The sequence below is a fragment of the Cygnus atratus genome, chromosome 3, assembly GCF_013377495.2.
Source record: "Cygnus atratus isolate AKBS03 ecotype Queensland, Australia chromosome 3, CAtr_DNAZoo_HiC_assembly, whole genome shotgun sequence".
NCBI lineage: Eukaryota > Metazoa > Chordata > Aves > Anseriformes > Anatidae > Cygnus > Cygnus atratus.
This window is the reverse complement of record NC_066364.1, coordinates 66,140,842-66,146,841: the sequence shown is the minus strand read 5'-3', so window position 1 is coordinate 66,146,841 and position 6,000 is coordinate 66,140,842.

Genomic DNA, 6,000 nt, shown 5'->3' with positions numbered 1-6,000 from the left:
CATAGCCCTCTTTCTCCTCTGAGTATTTGTAATCACAAGACTAATGTGTGCTGAGATGCTGCAGCTGTTATCAGAAGCCAGCAGTTTATCACAAAGCAGGGGGAAATGTGGCTGTCACTGCAATGGTTCTTCCACCTTTCCATTCAGAGGATGCACCCATGGTAGTGCTTGGACAGAAAAGGTTTCTGACTCTCCCTATGAAAGCATTCTTCAGTGCCTGCAGGAATAATTCTGAAGCCTAGGTTATAAAAGGGGATGTGGTGCTCCACCCAGCCCTACTTTTAGAGCAGTGACAGACTGACCAAAAATTAATTGGGCTGATCCAACTTCTTCCTACAATGTTTCCCCACAGCCCATCTCCCTTGAATTAGCTATGGCTAGTTCCAGGATATTTTGTCTGAAAGAAGGCTCATGCCCATTGCCTGCTCAACCTTCCTTATCATAAAAAAAAAAAAAAAAAAAAAAAAAAAAAAAAAACACTCCAGAACAGGTTTTCAGTTTTCCAAGATCCTCCATTTCTTTCTTAACAACAGCAGTTGAACATAGCAAGGGTGTTATGTTCCCTTGTCAGACTTAAGAGTGGCTGCCCAATGTTTTCACCATTAGCTCCTGCTACAGCTCAGACAATTAATTAGTTTTTTTTGTGGGTTGGATAGCACACGGAGAGCAAGAGCACTCTACAGAAACAGGGAAGGAAATGCTCCATGTGTAAATTGGACAAATCTTCTCCGGGTTTATATTAAACAGTATCTGGAACCATAGATATCATATGAGACTTCAGAGCTGAAAGCCATATACAGCTAGCCCCCTATCCTGTGCTGAGTAGGCTGTTACTGCAGACCAATGAATTGCATCACCAAAGCACAGTAGGCTTGTCCTCCCTCCTGCCAGGCCTTCTTGCTTAATAGACCAGTTCTTAATTCTCTTCCTTCAGGGAATCACCCCCAGAAGCTCAGGAAAAGGTTGCTTTGGGAAGTGGGTAGCAAGGGAAAGGCCCAGAGGAGGGCCCCCGCAGTCTGGTAGTTAAGAGATTCTCTCCCATTGAGAAAGTCCTTCTACACACCTGAAATTCCCCTCTTGCCCCTTAGGCCTCATTGTTGCAAGTGTGGTCTGGAGCCCTCTGCTTGCAGGAGCTCTACTGTGATATTTTGGTTTCACCTTAAAATGTGATTTTGTGGGTAGATGATGAGCATTTTTCATTCTTGGCAAAATCAAGGGCTCTTATGGAAAGAAAGCACCGTAATAAATACTGCTTTCTGATCATTTATCTTTTGCATGCAGAAAAAAAATCGTAGAAGTGTGTGTGTTTTTCATTGATATTCATTTGGTCTTTCATGAGTTACATAATTTTCTTCAAAAAATAAAAGGAAGAGAGAGGGAGAGAAGAGATTTATTGTATAATTCCCACAAAATATTTCATACATTGCTATTTTTTTCCACAATCCACTGGTGTGGACAGCAAGAAAATGTCTATTACTATGTTACCAATTACAGACGCACCCTCCTTCAGTCTACAATTTCAAAAAGACAGTGTACATTTTTCAAGTCTGAAGAAAATTATTGTGGACATTTAGCCAGCAATAGACAGACTTCTAAGCAGGTTCTACATTTACTTGAATTACTTTTATGTGTGCCAAGGCAAATATGGCTTACCTTTATATTTCTGTTTACCATTTACTGGTTTATACTGTCAGAGTAGTTATTTTATGTGGAACAGAACATGTAGTACTTTTTCGTGTTCCACTTTGTGTCTGTGCATAGCTGGCCGCAGCTCTCATGCTTGTACTTTACAAGCACTCCTGGACAGACTGGAAGGCCAGAAACATAACACAATGCTAGCATTGGACATGTGTGCTACTTTTCATCATTCTATTTCCAGGACAGTTGGATTCAGCCTTTAGTGGTAGGTTCTCTGTGTCCAAGCTGTCCAAAAAACAAGAATTTTAATTCATGAAATGTGATGTTTAGAAATTTCTTTTAAAAGAGAGAGAGAGAGATGTCAAGACCAACCCATTGTTAATTACCAACAGTTGAATGGTTAGCCCATTCACCTACTTAGAGCATTGAATTTACTTTTGGCCTCTCCCATCCTACCAAAGGGCCGGTTGTTGTTTGCTCTCAAACTGACTTTCCTCCCAGGTAAGGCCTGAGAAACGACGGAGAGGATTTTGGATTGTTAAAATGTCCCAGACAATTCTATTTATATCATTAGCTCCAGGCTTGTTTCTCTGTTGTTGTTTTTTGTTGCTGTTTGTTTGTTTGTTTGGGGGTGGTGATGGTGGTGTTCTGCCATAGATTTCCTCACAAAAGTTTATCCTGTATGTATATTCTCAGAAAGACCATGTGGTCTCATGGAAATTTTGATGAAAGCTTCCTAGAACTTACAAGATCTTGTACTTAATATGGTTTAGATTCTATTTTCTAATGGCCCAACCATTTTCTAGACCTTCCCATCTTTTGAAGGCATGGCCAGGTCATAATTCGTCATCTGGTTTCTAAATAACTCCAGCCAAGCTCCTCTGCTTTTTGTGAATTTAATGAGTCATTTTGTGCATATTCTTTGTCTAAATGAGATACATGAATCTGAATCCAGCTCATTGTCCCCAGTAAAGGGGCAAGGCTGATCATTTTTTATATTCCCTTTTTTCATTTATGTAACTCTATAGTTGAATACAAGTTGCTGGTTGGTTTGTAGTGATCATTTAATGAGTAAACAATAATGGTGAGAGAGAGGTGTTCTGTCTGTATTTATTTTCTGACATAACTGACAGCAAGACTGATATCTTCTCCTTCTTTATTCTTTTGTTACAGCAGTACTAATCATACCACACAGAAACACATTTGTCATTATATGTAATTATGTGCAATATGTTTACATTATAATATTTTATATTGGAGAGTCATAGGTTTCATAATGTTTTTACTTCCAGTTCCTCTCTGCTACAGATTATTTCAGTTTATGCATATTTATAAATGATATTTAAAAGTACAATAGCACATTAATTATAATAAAATGGTGATTTGGAAACAGGAGCAACTAGAGAACTGATCTAGATGGCTACATAACTTCTGACAGAGGGGCAGCATTATTTTAGTGCATGCGAAAGTTTCCTTTGGCTACTTTACAGCACAGAGAGAAACCACAACTTATCAGGAAAGCTGCCATTTTTTATGTGATTAAAGCAGGTCTGAACAATCCTTGATCTTTCAGAAAACTTTTGAAATACATGTTCCTCTGTAGACCTGTTACTAATCCCGACAGCAATGTGTTTTCACCCTCTACTCCCATTTTTTTCCACTTCCTCCCTCTTTTCTCCAACCCAATTAGCAGATTAGCCAGCAGGCTGTGATGCCTGAAGAAGCAGAAATTAAATCTACTTTTATCATACACTGAACTAACTATGGAGTTATCCAAGAGCGCAACCATACCTCAGAGAGTCCCTTGCTTAAGGATCCTCAAGGGTGGGTAACGAAATCAAAGATGTTATCAAAGAGTCCTCGAAACTTATGATAATATCCATACCCAAAATATTTCCCAGTGATATATGGATGAAGCCCTGATGTTGTGGTTAGATGACATGCTGTAAGGCCAGCTTACCCCTAATGTGAGTGTGTGATAGGGCTTAACAGGACAGATGAGAGACAGAAAACAGCAGTAACCGCAAGCAAGCACAGCTCCTCTCTGTGCTGCCATCAGCAGAAGGAGAAAAGATATTTATTTGTGGTGCTTTTGTTTTTAACTGTGTAGTTGCAAATGCTGGTAATATGACAGTGCTGACAAGGCAGATGTAGTTGCTAGGTTTTAACAGGTTGAGGAAAACTCATTATGTAGGCAATAAAGGTACATTCAAACTACAGCGATGTTTTCTATATTGGTATGTTACCATTCATTTACTGGCACATGCTGATAAATATTTTGTCTACATGTGAAAGCATCTTCAGAATATACTTCTGTAAAATTCAGTCAACCTGGAGGAGATATGTAAAGGTGAAAGATCTGCACCACTTTAGACAGGTCTGAGTAGTTGTTTCATATCTTATTTTGCATAAAATAAAATATATATGATTATTGTAAAGATGATGAAATGGTGGCCTAGGCTATGCTACATGAACTACTCTCACAGGTAAAGAACAGCTTGTAAGGTTGGAGAACTATTCAGGTTTGAAAAGATTTTTGGAGGGAGGTACGGTATAAAGTACAGGTTCATAAAGTAGCTATTTCTGCATAACAAGCTATTTCTGCTCTTGAAGAAATGAGAGTGACTGTGGAAAGCATATATTTTACTTCCACAGCAGAGGGGTAAGGACAAGTTCCTCAGATAATGGACTGCCATAGAACCTCTTGCTTTGACACAACACTAGGATCTGTTAAACACTGAATATTTTCACTGTTTTTTTGCCAACAAACTCAAAAATAGACTGTCAAATGTCTCTGCCTCCATACAGAGCATCATAGTAATGTGAAGTCTGTTTCTGCACACACACACCTGAAAGACTTACTCTCTCTGCTCCATTCCATTCCTCTGATTGTTAGCGCTCAAGCTTAATGATGATGCTCTCTGTATAAAAAAAAATAAAATAAAAATAATAAAAAATAATAATAATAATTAAAGTTTTTTTTAAAAAAAAGTAGTGCAAATACTTTGCTAATATATTGTTAATCCAATCCTGCTGACAAAGCACATTCACTGTGAATATCTTTCCAGACTAATTACGATTTGAGGCTTTCTTTTTCCTTATCTTCATGAAATCAAAGAAAAAGAGAAGGTTCAAGATTTAAAAAGATCTTTGAGGATCAGGACAGAAAAGCTGAATCACAAAAAGAAAAGACAACAAAACACATTTCAGAGGAGCAGAAAGGTAAAGGAAACATTTAAAGACAGATAATTTTCATAGTAGGTAAGAGAGAATTTTAAAATGCAGCTATTCATATTTATAGTTCATGGCACATTTTTCTGTTTTAGTTTTGCATGAATTTACTTTTAAATTATTGTACATATTTTGACTGCGTGTTTTCCAAGTAAGTTTGAAGAACATGTGGGAAAATTCACCTAAGCAACAACATCCTGTAAAATTTCCAGTGGTCCAAGTGATAACACACAGAAGGTCAAGTTAAACACATATAGAAACATGCAATAATTTGCCACAAATAGAGGTAGTGCTATGTCATCCCATTCCAGCTACGGGGAACATACCACCAAAGTCTGGGAACTGGTTCATTTTTATGTTTCAGGGAAAAATCCATTTTTATTTATCTACGCAAATGCATAACGTGTCATGTTCTACGTCTTCTGCTTCAGATAGGCTGCTGTGGCAAATTCTCATGTATGTCATACAGAGAAAGTTTATTTTTTATATATATTTATTGATTGGAAAAATTAACTTTTAATGGGACGCTGGTGTTAATCATCTCTAAATGATAACAGAGGTCTGGTACAAGGAAAACATAAAGGAAAAGGACAGTAAATGATGATTGATTTTGTATCATTCTCCTGCCATATTCCACATTCCACTTGTTCTTTTTATTTCCTTACACAATAATTTAGTAACGGCCTCTGGTAAAATTTTACACCTAAAACATTGTCATAAAATATTCAGAAGTTACTATATTTTAATACTGCTGAGTAAGTGTTTTGTTTTTATTCTCTGGTGATTATAGCATGGAGCTGTATTCCTGTATGACAGGCTAAACAACAGTACAAAAATACAGACTTTATACTTAAAGTTTAACAGCAACATGCACACAAAATTTTGGGGGCATGTAAGGCTTGAAAGGCCAGGTAGCATCAGCAGGTACTCTGGCAGGTTGAATTCTCCAGGGGACGGCTCACTGCAAAACAAAGAGAGTGGAGAAATGCAGAGCTCTGCCACTTTATAGCAAGAAGTGTTGTACGTGTCTGTTTGGCGAAGAGCTGCTCTTGCTGATTACCTCCTCAACATCTTTGCCCTGGCAGACCTCAGCTGTGCTTCCAATCCCTTCCATGTGCAAATGACACTGCC